This window comes from Macaca nemestrina, chromosome 8, assembly GCF_043159975.1.
Source record: "Macaca nemestrina isolate mMacNem1 chromosome 8, mMacNem.hap1, whole genome shotgun sequence".
Taxonomy (NCBI): Eukaryota; Metazoa; Chordata; class Mammalia; order Primates; family Cercopithecidae; genus Macaca; species Macaca nemestrina.
The window spans coordinates 149538949-149556528 of record NC_092132.1 but is presented as its reverse complement, the minus strand read 5'-3'; the positions used below and the strand labels follow the sequence as shown (position 1 = coordinate 149556528).

General features: G+C 38.4%; 1 protein-coding gene and 1 long non-coding RNA gene across 3 annotated transcripts in view; one reads left to right on the top strand and one right to left on the bottom strand.

Moving 5' to 3' along the window:
• Positions 1 to 13572, top strand: part of LOC139355626 (uncharacterized) — a 38790-nt gene extending 25218 nt beyond the window's left edge. Inside the window, exons 2-3 of the long non-coding RNA XR_011606415.1 lie at positions 11456 to 11578; positions 13393 to 13572. This is a non-coding gene — a long non-coding RNA (uncharacterized lncRNA). The remainder of the gene's footprint in view (positions 1 to 11455; positions 11579 to 13392) is intronic.
• The window catches only part of LOC139355625 (CUB and Sushi multiple domains 1), a 2038620-nt gene that overhangs the window by 1632600 nt on the left and 388440 nt on the right, over positions 1 to 17580 (bottom strand). The gene's annotated exons all lie outside the window — the stretch shown is intronic.

Below are 17580 nucleotides of genomic sequence, written 5' to 3'. Positions count from 1 at the left end.
TTCTAAACCTATGGCACATTTCTTTGCAACCCCTCAAGCAGGGGGCATCTTCTTGGACACTTTGCTCTCAAGAACCCACCGGGCTCCCAGCTCGAAGTGTGCTCCCCTCCTTCCTCCTTCCTGTGCCACCACAACACCCACCTTGCCATCCACAGCCCATCCCCAGGCTCCAGTGTGGCCCATGGCATCTTTCCTCCGGGTGTGAAATTGCTTTTTCCTCAGGCAGAATCCAGTATCTCTTCTTCACCAGCTAAGCCTTACTCTTCACGCCTCTACATTTCACTTTCTCTGTGAAAGCCTCCCCTGAACGCTAAGACAGGACAAACTGCTCCTTCAAAGTACCCCTGCAGCCTAACAGTGTTTTCATGGGCATCCTATTTGATTCCTTAATCTGTCTATCCTTGACTGAACACTCTTTGAGAATAAAAAAGATGCCTGACTTTGAGCTACATTCCTTGGCCTTGCATTTTCCCTGGCACATAGCAGACCTCAAGTGAATAATATATATTTAATAACTAAATATATAGTAAATGTATCAGGTCTTAGGAAACAAGTCTTAGTGCAGTTATGACACTGGATGGCCAGAGAAACAGTAGATGGGTCTGGTTTCTACGTAAATTTTGGACTTTCAGGGATCACGTAGTTGGTGGTCGCAGGACTTGGCTTTAGAACTGTGTACTCATCAATGTGTATAAAAAAGTTGACTGTGCAAGTGCCCCCAGTTTAGCTCAGAGCTGCTTCTACCATTTGTAATCTATACTCAAAGTCTCCACATCTTATGATAAGCTGAGTTTTTTTGTTTGTTTGTTTTTTGAGACGGAGTCTCGCTCTGTCCCCAGGCTGGAGTGAGCGGCGCCATCTTGGCTCACTGCAAGCTCCGCCCCCCGGGTTCCCGCCATTCTCCTGCCTCCGCCTCCCAAAGTGCTGGGGCTACAGGCATCGCCACCACGCCCGGCTAGTTTTTTGTATTTTTAGTAGAGACGGGGTTTCACCGTGTTAGCCAGGATGGTCTCGATCTCCTGACCTTGTGATCCGCCCGCCTCGGCAAGTGACTACATCATATTCTTCATTGTGATTAAATAAACATAAATCCTTCCACCAATATTCAGAGCATTAATTTCCTGTTTTATTATAAAACGTATCTTTGGCAGGGTGCAATGGCTCACGCCTGTAATCTCCGCACTTTGGGAGGCCGAGGCGGGCAGATCACGAGGTCAGGAAATCGAGACCATCCTGGCTAACACGGTGAAAACCCGTCTCTGCTAAAACCACAAAAAAATTGACCAGGCACGGTGGCTCATGCTTGTAATCCCAGAACTTTGGGAGGCCGAGGTGGGCGGTTTACGAAGTCAGGAGTTCAAGATCAGCCTGGCCAACATAGTGAAACCCCATCTCTATTAAAAATACAAAAGTTAGCTGGGCGTGGTGGCATGTGCCTGTAATCCCCACTACTCAAGAGGCTAAGGCAGGATAATTGCTTGAACCTCGGAGGTGGAGATTGCAATGAGCTCAGATCGTTCCACTGCACTCTAGCCTGGGTGACAGAGCTAGAATTCATCTCAAAAAAAGAAAAAACAAGAAAAAAAAAAAAAAAGCCTATCTTTACAAGCAGAAATGGGGGCATTATAGAAGATACATTTTCCTAGATTATTTTGAAATTATCATGTGAAAACTACCATGTGGAAAAATATTAAATCAATACATTTAATTACGATTAACTAACCTTTTTAAACAGCATCTTCTCATTAATTAAATTGAAAATTGCACATAAATGTTTATCACATAAAGGCACAATGTTAGACACTGCAGAAGATTTTTTTCCGCAATGAACTCTTCCATTTACACAGTTTATAAAGAGTAAGGACAATAAAACATGCAGGAAGAGCTATAATTACAGGATGAAAAAGTGGCCCGTGAGTGACGCGCGCACACTAAGAATTGAAAAAGCCATGTGTGGTTGCTCTGATGGAATCAGGAAATTCCTCATGCCAATGGCGAAGTTTAAACATGTATACATACATACATACATATACACACGTGTGTGTGTGTGTTTGACGGAGTTTTGCTCTCATCCTCCAGGCTAGTGTGCAATGGCGTGATCTCAGCTCAGAGCAACCTCCGCCTCCTAGGTTCAAGCGATTCTCCTGCCTCAGCCTCTTAAGTAGCTGGGATTACAGGCACGCGCCACTACAGCCAGCTAATTTTTTTGTATTTTTAGTAGAAATGGGGTTTCACCATGTTAGCCAGGCTGGCCTCGAACTCCTCACCTCGTGATCCACCAACCTTGGCCTCCCAAAGTTCTGATATTACAGGCGTGAGCCACCATGCCCAGCTTTAAACCTATATTTTAAGGATACTTCTGAAGCAAAATATTCTGGAAACTCCATGTTTTAATCCCATTCTGAATTTCCAATTTTATTTCCATTATTGGCTTATTGTTGTTCCATGTTTCTGTTAAATTCTAGGATTCAATTATCAGATAAACATTTCCCAAGTGTATATCTTTACCTAATTCTCATAAATTTTATAAGGGTATAATTAAGTCTATAACTCTAGATGCATAGCTCGATTTCCTATAGTTTATGTTTACATTTCCAAATCCCTATTTACTTTCAATTTTCTTAAATACTACCATTTCCAAGTGAACCGTCACATCTTTCTAGTAGTAACTGTGACCAATCTCCATGAGTGTGTTTCTCTGTTTTTCTTTCTGTGTGTGTTTAAAGAGGGTGGGAGGACTACATATTTTGTCTTTAAAATGTATTAAACACCTATGTGACCCTGACTTTATCAGGCACTGCTTTCAACCGTATGTAAACTTCATGGAATCTAGGCCTGAGCTTGCCCCCTGCTGCCCTTCCCCTTGTAGATACTGCCTTAACACGGCCTCTGCTCTCAGCTGTGGCTGCCACCCAGCCAGGTGTCTCCATGCTCGTTAATTTATTTCCAGGAAGGTGCATGAAAGATATGAGCCCTGTATCATATATATCATATATATATATTTATCATATATATATTTTTAACATTTTCATCGCAGTACTGACCATCTGCCTTTGTTGTATATTGTGTAACACAAATAATGATATTCAAAGCATAAAAAAACTATTGCACTCACTTTACAGGTGAGAAAATTGAGGTGCAGTGAAGTTATGGAAATTCCCTAATATCATGAGGTTCTGGCTTGAGCAGTAGGGTTCCCAGCATGAGTTGTTCCCCATGTCGGACGTCTCATGAGGCTCTTCCTCTCTCCTCTTCCATCTCAGCCATGACTGCTCTCTCCCCTCCTCCTTCTTCGTGGGATCACATAAGACATTCTCTTCTACCCTGGCTGATCAATATGCACTGCATCTTCCAAGGCAAATTCAACAACTCCAGGAAGCCCTTCCTGATTATATCAGCCCAAATCAACCTCTCTCCCTTGGAGGTTCTCCTAACATTTTATTTCCTTATGATAGTGTTAATTATATCCTACCTTAAAAAGTTGTATCTTGTACATACTGCCTGCTTCATACTGGATTATAAATTCATGGAATGCAAATAATTTATTGCATTCTTACCTGATACTGTGTTTGGCATCATCAGAATTTCAATGCACATTTTTACATCACTTTTAGGTGAAAAGATAGACAACAATTGTCCACCTCAGTCCTTATCCCAGTGCCTCACATGTAATAGATATTCGGTCATGGCTAGGTAAATCAATCCATGGAGTAAAGACTGCATGGGAAACTATTTTACATGACTACATTTTAAGGTAAATATTCAAATAATTTTAACTAAAAATGAATGGTAGAAAGAATCGTTAGTCAAGGATAGCATCTATGAACACAAATTTCTATTTCAGAATTTAGTTGACTTGTTGATAAAACTAGTTTGGCAGTGAAAAGAATGTTTCGTATAAAATGAAAGATAATTGGGCATTTCAAAATGTTTATTTCATGAAGAAAAAATAACAAGACAGATGCAGAGGGAAGTAATGAATTATTTTAAGTTTAATATATACTATTTTAATTAAATCTTATTACCTTTCGATATACTGTCCATTTTTTAACTTACATGTTTAAGATATGACTCAAATTTTTATCTTTTTTAGCTTGGCAGATCTAGTAAGCAGTTGTTTTCTATTTTGAAAACTGTTTTTGAATATGAGATAATCTTATATGGAAAAAGGATTTGAGAAGTATGCATTATTTTAAATACATAACAGATTCATTGTAGCAAGCACTGTAAAAAATACTCAATATATCATTAAGACATATTTTAGAAGAGACTATATTTAGGAATTGATTCCTTAGTGTTAAAAGAAAGTTAGCAGAAAGGGGAGTTCATTTTAATCTGTCTATGCTCCCAACTGGAGTCAGATAAGCAGGTTGGTTTTAAAAGCTTCTGGAGAATTCTCAGAGGGCACTCACCTCAAACCAACAAGAACATCTTGGCAGCCAATTGCTTATTGGCTATTGCTGGGCTCTGAGCAAATGACTCAGGAAGCCTGGGAGGGCACAAAGCTCTGACCTAAATCTCTGGACTCTTCTGACTCCTCCAGATCTGCTGTGAATTGTCCCCTACCTCCACCATCAACTTGAGTCTCACAGTACAGTCAGGTCAAAGAAAGGGTTGGGCTAAGGAAGCAGTTGATGGAGGACAAACAATGATGGCTAAAAGCTCAGTAGCCTAGGATGATGAAATGAAACAGCATCGCAGAGAGAAGCAGTCATGGGACACTTCGTTCCAAGCCTCTTTTGTTTTGTTTTGTTTTCTTTTGTTTTTCTCAACTGATGAGCTCTGTGAGTAGCACATGAGCAATAATTCTTCCCTGGCATGGTTGTAGTGAAAATTGATAGAGATGAGGTTTGCAATACATCTGACACCCACTAAGCACTTAGAATTGCTATCAATAATAGTAGAGGGCTGACTTAAAAAATCGTTCGGGACATGATCTTCTGGCTAAGATGAAACAGCTTGTTATCAGACCAAGTCTCCTGCTGAGCCAAATTAGAAAAGCTTGATAAAATATATAAAAAGATAAAAATAATTGTTTTGAGGACATGGGAGAGTTTATCAAGGCTGCAACAAGTCAAGGAGCCAGAATAATGGAGAGAAAGTAAACAGAGAGTAGTGAGCCCAACACGGATCCACTCTTTCCTCCAGGTGCCAGGCAGGAAATGGAGAAGCTAAGTCCTGTGGTCTCACAGGAGAGAGAGAGTCAGGAAGGAAGACAATCTCTAGCAAGCACCAAAGCCCACAGCTGAAGGTCACTGAAGGGCTACACATTAGTAAGGATGCACCTGGAAATGGACCAGCACTCATAGGGGCTGAAAACCAGCTTTTATTTAGATTGGATCAACTTTGGATTGCATTGGATTGGATTAAGCAGCTCAAATTTAGATTGGATTAAGGAGATCAGCTGCAGTCTGCCTGCCTGCCAGAAACAAAATAAATGGTCTCTGGGGAAATCAAGCCTCAACCAGACTCTCAAATTATTTGTACAATTTTCCATACAAAAGATCCTTTAGTTTAAAAAAAAAAGTTACCCAGCGTACCAGGAGAAAAGACCCAGTGACCAAACACTGAGAAGAAAAAAAAAATACAATAGAAAGAGACTCACAGGAAGTCTAGATATTAAAGTTAGCAGAAGTTGCCTTTAAAATAACTGCAATTAATATGTTCAAGAAAACAAAATACACCATAAAGAACATCAGCAGAGAATTGCCATCTACAAAGACTGGAGTCACACGGAAATTCTGCAATTGAAACAGGCAGTTGCAGAAATTAAAAATTAAGCTAATTAATAGCAGATTAGGCAAAGGTGAAAAGAGGATTGGAGAACTAGAAGAAAGGTTAATACACAATATTTGAAAGAGAGAGATAATGAAAATAATAGTAAATGAGGAATGACTGTCAGAAAGCTTGGAATATAGGCAAAATATTAAATAACATTTCTTCATAAGGAGAAAAAAGAAACAATGGAATGAAAGCAATATTTGAAGAGATAATGACAGATAATTTACTGTAACTGATTACAGATTTTGAGTAGCAGAAGTGAAAAGGTAGAATTCATATGAAAGAAACCAAATTGCAAACAGAAAAATTTTAAATTAGTCATAGAAAAAAGACTGTCAAAGAAGCAACAATAAAACTTACAGCAGATTTTGCCTTAGAAAAAAATCAAAGCCACAGGTAATGAACACTATCTTTAAAGTGCTGTAATAAAATGACGACCAACATAGAGGTCTACACAAAGTGAAAATATCCTATAATAATTGAAGACATTTTAAGATAAATTAAATCCGAGTAAACACTCTTAGACCTTTTCAGGTAGCATAAAAATTATATTAGATGAAAGCACACAGGTAAAGATGAAATAAACAGCAACACAAAAGGTCAGCTGATGGAAAAATTATATGTAACCATAAAATTAATGATTTGTGGGATTTAATATATTAGCAAAATAATTTGTTGAAAATTAATTCATCAAACTTTTAATGACTATCTTCGTCATTACTGTTTTCATTATTATGAGTATGTAATGGTTGTACCTATATATGGAGTACACACGATATTTTGACACAAGCATACAATGTGTAACGATGAAATCAGGGTAATTGGGTATCCGTCTCCTCAAGCATTTATCATTTCTTTGTGTTTAAAAACATGCCAATTTCACTCTTTTGGTTATTTTAAAATACACAATAAATTATTGTTAACTACAGTCACCCTACTACACTTCCAAGTACTAGTTGTTATTCATTATAACTGTGTGTTTGTACCCACTAGCCGTTCCCAATTTTCCCCCGGCAGTTCCCATTGGCAGTGACCGATTGTGCAGACAGAGACTCCTCTTACAGAGTGTTGACTTTAAAGGTTACGTAAACTGTTAAAGTCACAGACCAAACCTGTTACAGACTTAACCTGTTAAGTTCATGTTTCCAATTCATAACTGTGATATTTACTGGTTTAATGATGAAAATCACACCTAGTTCCTTCTGGATGAGCAACAGCTTGACAATTTTCCAGGAAAAATCAATGTTTTTATGGACGTAACCTTTTTTGCATTCTTTTTATGCTTTATTTCCTCTAGGACTTTTGGATAAAGACTATTCCCTCACGGTAATTTGTATCATAAAAATACAGCACTAAAATCCCTTTTTAAGTTTTATTCACATGTATATGAAATACCGCCACACCATATTCCCTAAAGCATCATGCCTGTAAAAGAGATCCTCCTTGAAGAGCTGTGTGGTTCCCCACGGCACTTTCTGTGCTCCTCCAGGATGATACTGGACTGAAGCTGTTCGGCCCACAGGTCTGCAAACACAGTAGGACCATGACAGGTGTTCAACTTTGTCTATTCAGTATCTGGCATAGGATTTGATTAGAGTGCTTAACTTTGGTTGATGAATAAATAAATGGGAACGTGCATGCACAAACCTGTACTATGTAAGAGAGGTTACATCTATACAAGAGTGTCTAAAAAGTTACAATAGAGATATTCATTAAAAATAAGTTTAATTTTGAATGAATGCTTTCATCTCTTTTAATCCCACAAAACACTGCTTTTATTGTTATAGACGACAATATCCTATGAAGGCCAACAGATTAGGCGCCCTCTCTTCTTCCACATTGATGTTTCTGCCCATGGTGAACCAACCAGCTTTTATGTCTCACTTCAAGGGTGTGTAATTCCTTCGGTTAAAAAATGAGTTTTCTCTAGTCGTCTGTTGTTTGACTCTGAAATGAGTACTGAGAACTGATGCAGAGTTTGAAGCGCTCAACGTTCTTTTACTCACATTCTCTGCAAAAATAGTGACACAATTCTAAAACTGTGAGCTTTTGAAAGGGTCAGCAAGTTATTGATATATGTACATATATATGCACACATACATTTCTCCTTGTCCAAGTGTCTAAAAGCTAAAGAAATTTATTTGATATAGAACCTTTCCTAGATGTATAAAAGAAGAATAAGCTTTACTTACAAATAACTACTCAGACTCGTGATCATGATCTCATTTACTGACAAGAACTATGTCTTATGAGCTTCAGCTTCACTAGGTACTGGTTAAGAGATTTGCTCCGTTTGTGACACTCTTTAAAAAGTAAAACTTAAGACTTGGCATTTATTCTAGATGCTAACACAAGCAGTTTTCACATTATGAACTTGTGGGTGCCATTTTGTTAAAACATTCTCCCTTTCCACCACCCTGTAACTATAAAAAATGATGAAATTTAGTGAAATGTAAAAACTGCTGTCCCTTTAAAAATTTGAGTGCAAATACTTTTAAATTCACTCCCAGTGATAGTAAGAGATTGTGTGTAGACTTTAAATTATACCCAGCAACATCAGCTAGCTGCTTTCCTGAATCGTGAATGCAGCACCATTTAAGCAATGACAGGAAAAATAAAACTAACAAAAGGAACAAGGTAAAGTGAAATCTAATACATGTTCAGTGTTCTAAAATGCCTCTAGCTTGCCTCTAGCTATAGTGGATAAGGATTTTTTCAGAGATGGACTTATTTTTAATGGCTAGTAAAATGATGTCAAACATTTTCTTAGGCATATATTTAAATAGAGAAGAAATATATTGCTGGTGTTGATTACAACTCAGTGGCAGTCAGAAGGCAGGCAGTGATTTTTAGGATTCCATTAAATGCTGATATTACCCAAAAATAAAAGGAAAGAAAATATCAGACCACAGTTTCAAATACAGTGTAGAGAAGCGCACACTGGCTAGGCTATCTAGAGACAGAGATAAAGAACTACCTCATAAAGACAGAGATAAAGAACTATCTCTGCCTCTAGATAGTGTTGCCAGTCTGCCCTCTCTACATCTGATGTTTTCTTTCCTTTTTAATTAAGAAATTCTACTCTGGCTGGGCAGGGTGGCACATGCCTGTAATCCCAGCACTTTGGGAGGCCGAGTCTGGCGGATCATGAGATCAGGAGATCAAGACCATCCTGATTAACACGGTGAAATCCCATCTCTACTAAAAATACAAAAATTAGCCAGGCATGGTGGCGGGCGCCTGTAGTTCCAGCTACTCAGAAGGCTGATGCAGGAGAATCGCTTGAACCCGGGAGGCGGAGGTTGCAGCAAGCCAAGATCGCGCCCCTGCACTCCAGCCTGGTGACAGAGCAAGACTCCGACTCAAAAAAAAAAAAAAAAAAAAAAAAAGAAAAGAAGAGAAAACAGAAACTCTACTCTGTGCTTGTTTCTGTTCACAGGCTGCTGCTCAAGCTTCCAGTGACTCAAAGGAGTGTGATGTGGCATTAAAAACATTCCAGGGTGCCCTTTCCCTTGGAAAAAATATACATACACACATACATTGCTTATAAGCATAGTAGAGCCAAGTACAATGCACTATATATAATATACATTATATAAACATTATATATACATTATATAATGTGTACTACATGCACATTATATAATGTGTAATAGTGTAAAAATAGAAAAATAGAAAATATGCTGTCCTTAGACTATAATTAATTTGTAAATGTTTTAAAAAGAGAAACTAGAATTTTTATTGCTCTCAATGATGTCAAACATTTTCTTAGGCATATAGAAAAGAAAGAAAAGTGCAAGAAAGGGAATGGATAGAGCCTTATCAGGGTTATGTAAAATAACTAAATTTTTCTATATTGGAAAATAAATTTAATTTTTATTTCTAAATTTGTGTTTTGCCTCTGCATATGTTACGCCAATAAGAATGATGCCTCAGTGATCCTTGGCCATGTGTTTTTCTAATTCAAAGTGTTAACCATAATATCTCATTCTTCTGAGGGCCTCTGAACCAAAAAAACCAGTGATAGTGAGGAACAGACTATTTCTTTTTTACCAATACTAAGAATTGAAGGGTGAAGTTAAGTAAGCCAAACTCTCTGCTGATCAGTGTCTGCGAGACAAGAGTGAAGAGCAAATCAGCACTCATTCCCCAGGTTAGGATGTGCATAATAATATGTTAATGTTGACTCCATAATATGGGACTTGCTTGCATTATTAATTGCCAGCTCACTTTGTGGTAGTAACATGTATTTATGGAATCTTGAAAGTTATATAGGTTTATTTAGAGTAACATGCAATTTTATTTGGTAAAGCTAGTGAATTTGGCTCAGAATCCTTTATGTTTTTTTTTTTTTTTTTTTAAGATGAGGCAAGAATAACTCATCTGTGGTATTTATTACAACAGTTTTGTCTAGCATCATCCTTAAAAGTGCAGAGATGGTGACCATGGGGACAGAGAAGTTCTGGGAAGCAGATGTGGACAAGTGGATTCATTTCAGTGAAAACAAAAGTCACATCCAGAATACATTAAATTCTAAAATGTAAATGGTTAATCAACATGTGAAGATACTGAAAGCACTTCGGGCTTATTAATGTTATGTTATTCATCCCTAGCTGTTCAAAAAAGTACTCATTAAGATTGCTCCAGTATGTAGAATGTAAATAAAGTTTATGCTTTATTTCCTATATTTGAAACACTAGCGTAATAGCTGGAATTTTGTCACCTCTCCATGTATGTTGTTAAAAATAAAAATGTAAGTTAGAAATATATTATTTAAAATAAAAATAAATATTGTTAATATACGTTGTTCAAAGTTATTGACTTTTACAACATTGTAAAGCTATGTTCACAATGTAATCTTAAGAAAATGAGAAGTACTGAATAAATACATTTTTTGTTGTTTGTTGCCTTTATGATTTTGGTTTTGTTTTGAGGACAGTAGTAACTAAGATTTGGGGCCGGGCACGGTGGCTCAAGCCTGTAATCCCAGCACTTTCGGAGGCCGAGACAGGCAGATCACGAGGTCAGGAGATCGAGACCATCCTGGCTAACACGGTGAAACCCCGTCTCTACTAAAAAATACAAAAAACAAGCCGGGTGTGGTGGCAGTGCCTGTAGTCCCAGCTACTCCGGAAGCTGAGGCAGGAGAATGGCGGGAACCCGGGAGGCGGAGCTTGCAATGAGCTGAGATCTGGCCACTGCACTCCAGCCTGGGCAACACAGCAAGACTCTGTCTCAAAAAAAAAAAAAAAAAGATTTGGGAAGAATTTTTTTCCTAAAATAAATTAACTTCTAAACATTTCTTAATAAAAGGATATGGGGCATAATTTGAGCTTCTCATGACCACTGATCATTACTTGGCAGCACTCATCATACACATTTCTGTGATACCACAAGCCTCTCAGGCCTTCTGAGCTCTGCTGAGTTGGTGATTTCCATAAAACACACCTGGTGCTGTCTTATTTTAGTGTTCATGTCTGACCTGTGACCTTATTCCCTGCTGTCAATCAATTGCCTGTTTCCCTGCAGCCTGTGTTCTTGTCTCCAACAGAAATTCCCAGGATGTGGTTTTCTCCTCTAAGATTGTAAGCTATTCCACCAAAAGTGTTGAGTTCTGAATGCATCCTTTCTTCAGCTGTGTGCTGAGTGCTTACTGTTTGCAACATACTATTAGGTATTGGCTGAGTAAAGATGAAGATGAAATAAGCAATGATCTCTTAACATAAAGAAACTCACAGACACCAGGAGGAACAGCCACATGTGAAGTACAAAGTTGAACAAGGACCCAGAGGAAGAAGTAATTCTTTCTGGTCTAGGTCAGACAAAATTCACAGAGAAACTAGTTGGGCCAGCTTGGATATATGAATGCAACTATTCCAGGTGGAGAAGGGATGAAAGAGAAGCATTCCAAGCCAAAATGAGCAAAGCTATTGAGCAAACACAAATGAGCAAAGCTATCGAGCTGTAAACCTGCATGGTAGGTCCAGGAGGGCCACTGTGGTATAGCGTGATTACAGAGTGAAGGACACACAGAGGACTCTAGTCCCAGAGGCTCTCTGGGGAGTAGATGCAAAAAGCTTTCCAAGAGTAGTGATGGTGGAACCGGGTCTTCACCTATCAGCAAGAGAGGGCATAGGTACGTAGGTTAGTGTCAGATTGAAACAGGCCTGCATTTTAATGTGAATATGCAATGAAAATTGAGAGAAGGTTTTAAAGCAGTGAAGTGATGGGATAGGATCTGTTTTGGAAATACTTAGCATATTGAGGGTAATGGATTCAGCAGTGAGGCAGTGGCTACAGGAAGACCATCTAGGGGGACCTTGGAACGACGCAGAGGGGGGAAAGTAATGACCAAGGGACTTGTGGGGAGGCTGAAAGTTGGGCAGACATTTCTGAGGGACTTCAGGAGATAGGAGGAAAGGCAGCTGCTAGTGCAAATGCCTAGATAGATGGGGATATTGGCAAAGGCACAACAGGCTGCAGGTCATGCAATGTGGCCAGGAAGGGACCAATGAATTTTTTATGGACCATTGCATCTGAGGTACCGGAGGGAAGTCTAACAGTAGGGGCGTGCTGATAAATGTTTAACAAGCAACTTTGCTGGCATAAGGGATTCCTGACTGATACCATTTGCCAATTTCTGTGGTGTAAATAATACTCTCATGGTAGATTTCATGCTCCCAACAAGAATCTTCCTTTAATTGTGCCTCTTATTTTATTTTCTTATCTAGTTGCATTAACTCAAATTTCCAGGAGGGTATTATAGAATAGTGAAAGAGGTAATGTTTACAGTGGTAATTGGAATGCTTTTGAATTATTCTATTAAATTGGGACAATTCAAAAAATAAATCCTTCTTTTTCTGTATTTATTTTTGGTTACTGTTGTGTTGTTTTTGAGACAGAGTCTCGCTCTGTCTTCCAGGCTGCAGTGCAATGGCATGACCTTGGCTCACTGCAACCTCCACCTGCCAGGTTTAAGCGATTCTCCTGACTCAGCTTCCTGAGTAGCTGGAACTACAGGCGCTGGCCACCATGCCCGGCTAATTTTTGTATTTTTAGTAGAGGTAGGGTTTCACCACGTTGGCCAGGCTGGTCTCCATCTCCTGACCTCAGGTGATCCACCCGCCTTGGCCTCCCAAAGTGCTGGGATTACTGGAGTGAGCCACCGCACCTGGTCTCTTTTCCTTATTTTTGATGAAGTTTATAAAGCTCAATCCAAAATGTGTGCTAAATTTTTATCTATGAATTTTAATATTTATATTTAAAGTATTATTTTCTAAAATCTACCAATACATGAAATATCCTTTTGTTTAATCATCGTAATACTACTGAAATGAATTTCCATATTCATTGATATTTTCATTTGCTCTCAAATTCTATGTTGACATTTATTTATAAGTTTTGAATCAGCATTTATTTATATGTGAAATTTACTGTAGTTCTCTTTTTATATGTGTTTTCTCTGGGTTTCCTATGAAATTCATAAAAATATTTAGAAGATTCCTTGTTGGTCTACGTGCTGGAGGGGTTTGTAAATCACTGGCGTCATCTCATCCTGAAATATCTTGGATAATGCATCCATGCCATTTCTTGGTGTCGTTCCTTTCTTAGGGGGAATGGAGGATGCTGAGGTCTCAGCATGGAGAGGACCAGGCAGTCACTGAAGTGGATACAAATGGGCCCCACAGAATCTGCCTTTTGCTGCTGCTGAAAAGCAAGGTTAATGGAATTTCTGCAGGAACATGAGCATTAATATGATTTCCCCATTTGTTCCCTCTCTTCTTTACACGTACATAGCAAATTAATTAAACACTTCTGCAGCATGGCTAAATCCTTGTTATTGTCATGATAAAAAATTAAGCATAATAATTTTAGTGCTAATTATGTATTTTTGGCATCATGTTTCATTCCAGTTGAAATACCCTTAAGCACAGGAGAATGGCCATTTAGTGAAAGTGAAACATAAAAGGGAATGCTTTTAGAGTCTTGGATTATTTTTCAATTATGAACAGTCCATAAAGTGACTATTTGTAGCACTTAATATTTATATATAATCACACTTCATAACAAAAATAGAAAATAACAAATGACAAAATATTTTTATGATTTTTGTGATCAGGAGTTTTAAAACTCTTAAAAGACCTTAGTTTAAAATTATTAGAGTTACTACTTCCATTTATTAGGCACCAACTGTATACCAGATCTCTTAATTTTTCCAACAGTTCCTAACTATGTGCAACATCATTTTCTTTTTCGAAAAAGGTTAGCATGCTTAAGAAAATTAAACAACTTTATCAAAAAGCTTCTAGAGAATGGAGCCATTTGCCAAGATTGCCTGTAACAAAATACCACAAACAGAGCAGCTTAAAGCAACAGAAATGTGTTGCCTCACAGTTCTGGGGGCCAGAAGTCTGAAATTGAAATGTCGGGAGGATCATGTTCCCTCCAAATGCTGTCTGTAGAGGACCCTTCTTGTCTCTCCCCAGCTTCTGGAGGTTGCTGGGAATCTCTGGTGCTCCTTGGCTGGTAGAATCATCAGTCTCCTTCATCTTTACATGGCCTCTTCCTCAGGTGCCTGTCTGTCTGTATGTCAAGCGTTTCCCCTCCACCTTTTTTTTTTTTCTCCCAGATGGAGTCTTGCTCTGTCACCCAGGCTGGACTGCAGTGGCGTGATCTCAGCTCACTGCAACCTCTGACTCCTGGGTTCAAGTGATTCTCCCGCCTCAGCCTCTCGAGTAGCTGGGACTACAGGCACCCACGTGCCTGGCTAATTTTCGTCTTTTTAGTAGAGACAGGATTTCACCATGTTGGCCAGGCTGGTCTCAAACTCCTGAACTCGAGTAATCCACCCACCTCAGCCTCCCAAAGTGCTGGGATTAAAAGTGTGAGCAACCACGCCCACCCTGAAATGATCTATTTCTAAATAAGGTCACATTCTGAGTTACTTGGATTTAGGAATTTGATGTGTGAGTTTTTTTTGGAGGGGGGCACAATTTAACCCATAACAGGAAATAAGCAGCAAATATGTATTTGAACCTGTTCTTTGAACTTCAAAACCTACATTTTACTCCGCTGCCCATGTGCTGCCTTTGTAATCAAAACTAAAACCTTTCCATTTAATATCTGAAATTGTTACCTGCCTGTTCACATGACTATCTTTCCTTCCCAGGCTCTAAGCTCTTTTAGGACAGACATATCATCATATTTCTGATTTTACCCCTATCCCGAGATAAGTGTCTAGTATCCATTCATTAGTAACTCTTCATCATGCTGAAAAGAAATGATTCTGTAAAAGGAATGTGGATGATTACAGTAGTTTAAATGTTGAGATTCTGTGTTATAATTCACTAGTTGGATCTTTTTCATACTTGATGCCAAAGAAATGAGATAAAACTAATAAATTTTGGGATCTGGAATATACTTGATTCCTTGTTGGAACTCCCTAACGAGCTTAGGAGAGTAAACATAGGTGTGAATTTTTTGTAACTTTAATAGGGATGGCATTTTAAAAGCTTGGGGATTTGGAATTCTGAGCATCCTCATTTAGTTTTTCACAGTAAAAGAGTATTATTAATTAATTGCAGAAACATCCTAGAATGTAGATACTTAGGAACAGAACTCACATTGGCTTGAGTTGGCTATAACTGTCATTCTGAGACAGGAAGGTAAAATATGATAAATAAAAAGGAAAGAATATATAAAGGGTGATTTCTAAGGCAAAGGATAATCATGTTGATTTGACAATTTATCTGTTTATTCATTTGTCTATTCATGCATTCATTTTCATTCCATCCATCCAAATAGTACTAACATTGTCAATATGCTAATAATGGAAAGGTCTGGTAAGACTGTTCTGGTTCTGTGGCTTCCCTTGGAGTCCTCTCAAATGGTGGCAATTGTTTTTGTTTGTTTAATTCTAATGTCTACTGTAGACTAGCTCTGGTGGCACAGAAACTATACATTCTCAATGTTGCTTCCTAAACATTGTCCCTTTCCTTACTTAAGTATACTCAGTGAAGCCGGGTACTGTGATGCATGTCTGTAATCCCAGCTACTGGGGGGGCAGAGGCTGGAGGATCCCTTGAACTCAGGAGTTGGAGGCCAGCCTAGGCAAGATAGATAGACTTTCTTTCTAAAACACAAAGCAAAACAAATGCCATTCCTATCTCATTTCTCTACCACAGAACATTTTAGCACCTTCTTCTCTCTTTCAGAGCTCCTGTTTTCCTTCCTGGACACTGACATGTCTACATGGATCTTTCATTCCTTCTTTGCATGGAATGATCTTGCATGCAGCCATCCACTCTTAGGGCCCCACTGTAAATCTTGCTGTTACTAAACTATACGAACTGTACCACTTGCAAAGCCTCAAATCCAGAGATCCCACATCTCCCCATAACCAAATCCAACACTTGCACACTCCCTGTTTGCCACACTGCCCGCAGCATGGCCCGACCTTGCTCCTTTCTCTTAAGGGCCAACTTCCCTGTGCATTACTGTAATTGTAATAATGAATGTAGTTCCAGCATCTCAAGAACTTGCATCAGGAATAGGTAAATCTGGAATAATATACAGCCCCTGACATCAAGTAACTTTGGTTTTGGTAGGAGAACTTTAGGTTAAAAAAAAAATCATAGGACAGTATATTAACTATTGGTAAGTAAAAGTGGGAAGCACACGGGAGAGATGCTTAACCCAGTTTTCAAGACTGGATTTAGAGAAGGTTGAAAAACGAAATCTCCTCTCCAAGGGTCTCAGGGAGACTTTCTGGAAAAATGATTTCTAGACTGAATCCTCAAAGACAATTTTCTATTTATCTCTAAACAAATATGGTGATTTTGATCATTATGCAAATAATTTTTATTATAGACATAATACTTAAAATCTTATGTATAACACACAAGACTTTGTTCCTTAACAGTAGACATTTTCCCATCAAACTAAGCTTTTCTAAAAAATAATAATAATTAAATATCTGAAGTGGATACTTTGTTCCTAAATCAATGCAACATTGTCTTTAACTTTGTTATTATTATATTCTCTTTAAAGTACATTTGCTGTTTGAACCCTCTGTCTAACTGCAGTTCATTCAAAAAAGTTCATTTTGAAAGAACAAATGAAATACACACGATATGGATTGGCTGTGTCCCCACCAAATTTCAACTTGAATTGTATCTCCCAGAATTCCCACATGTTGTGGGAGGGACCCAGGGGGAGGTAATTGAATCATGGGGGCCAGTCTTTCTTATGCTATTCTCCTGATAGTGAATAAGTCTCACAAGATCTGATGGGTTTATCAGGGGGTTCTGCTTTTGTTTCTTCCTCATTTTCTCTTGCCGCCTCCATGTAAGAAGTGCCTTTCTCCTTCCGCCATGATTCTGAGGACTCCCAGCCATATGGAACTGTAAGATCAATTCAACCCCTTTTTCTTCCCTGTCTCGGGTATGTCTTTTTCAGCAGTGTGAAAATGGACTAATACAACACACAATTTTTTTTTTCTAGCATTTGGAGCCAACAAAAGCAGTTTCCTCTCCTCAGTCAAAACTTTCAATTAATAAACTTGTGATGCTGATTGAATGAAATGATAAAGTGTGTAATTTCTAATAAAAATAGTGGTGATATATTATCCCATGCCTTTGGATTTATAACTTGAGAAATAGATATAAACATATTAACTTACAAGATGGTTAAAATAACCCTTTCAAATAAAGAGAGATGGCACTCGCATTTCACAGACTTAAAGTAGTTTGAGGTGTGTTGACTGACCAAGGTTATACACCCATCCCCAAACCTAAATTC